The following is a 1598-nucleotide window of genomic DNA, read 5'->3' on the forward strand; positions in this document are numbered from 1 at the left end:
TCTACTGTCCACACACACCTTCACACTTACATCTAGACAGAAAATAAAGGCAGAAATAAATGAAGGGGAAAAAAATACAGCAGATATTTTTATCAGTATCAAATGATATTCTAATTCTTAAACAACAACAAAAAATAAACATTAAATTAGTTGCTGGTGTTGATGCCTTTAAATCATAAAAATACACATTTTTTAATTAATGACTGAAGACAAAATCACAACATGAATCAATCAAATATTATTTGCAATCCGGAATAAATTAATGAAAAAGCTACTTATTCTGAAAGAGCAAACATAATTTCCAACGTTTCATTGCGGAGATCTGGAGACAGTCGGAGGCCCCAAAATTGGTTTAAGTAAATTATCAAGCATAACTCACATGTAAAATGAAGGCAGATTTACCCGAAAAATGGAACCGAATTTTTACAATTTGTCTCTCGATAATTTCGGTGGGGAACAAGCGGGTGTAACACTTTAATTAACCCGCTGATAGATTAATTGTCGGGTTCCGCATGAGCGCCCTGCGTCTCAATAAATCTTCCGCTCCTAAATGCAGGCCTCCAACTCATTCTGGATGTTTATTTGACTTTATTTACACTTTAAAATTATATGTATATATATATATATATATATATATATATATATATATATATATATATATATATATATATATATATATATATATATATATATATATATATATATATATATATATATATATATATATATATATATATATATATATATATATGTAAATGTATGAAGTTTAAATTAAAGTAATATTTGAAATTGTTTATTTTAATAAACCATAGAAAAATAGGGATAATAAAAATAGTTGGAATTTAATCCAAAGATTTTTGGAAACAACTTGTTTTAAAAAACAAATTGAATGTGTGGAAAATTAATTGCGCTACAAGCGTATAGTGCTTCATGATGCCTATCAATAAGGTAGATATGTAGCAAAAATTAAAAATAGAAATAAAAAAAAAACTCCCGTTTTCTCTTAGCATCTCTGTAACTGAACATTACAGGCCGGTAAAAATCCGATTGGGTTGCATTAATCTGGATCGCGTCGGGGCGCCTGGAGGGGGGATAACGGTTTCCTCCATGCAAATATCCAGCAGTTTTCTCAGCATACAGCGCTGAGTAAAAGCATCTGCACACAAACCGACTGCTTCTTATTATTTATATCAAGCAAAATAAGCCGCAGGTTCCGATAAAAAAAAACAACAAAAAACGGACGCTTTAACGAGAAAAACGTGCTTAACAGACAAATTAAAATCAACCTCTCTCTCTCTCTCTCCCTCTCTCTCTCTCGCTCTCTCTCTCTCTCCCTCTCTCTTAATTTCTTCAATATAAACAGGATGAAGATGCATCATCTACAGAAAGTTGAGGAAAGAAAAGCGCTCAGCAGCGCAGCGCTTTGTGACCTACAGCGATAATTTAGGATGACCTGAGGGAGGAGGAGGAGGATGAGGAGGAGGAAGAGGAGGGGAATATGAGAGATGAAGCGTCCTCACTCCGTAACGGAAACATTCCCTGTGAACTCTCTATTTTTACATCTCAGAATGCGTCTTTAATTGCTGTTTTTGTTTTTC

Source organism: Gambusia affinis, linkage group LG08 (genome assembly GCF_019740435.1).
Source record: "Gambusia affinis linkage group LG08, SWU_Gaff_1.0, whole genome shotgun sequence".
Taxonomy (NCBI): domain Eukaryota; kingdom Metazoa; phylum Chordata; class Actinopteri; order Cyprinodontiformes; family Poeciliidae; genus Gambusia; species Gambusia affinis.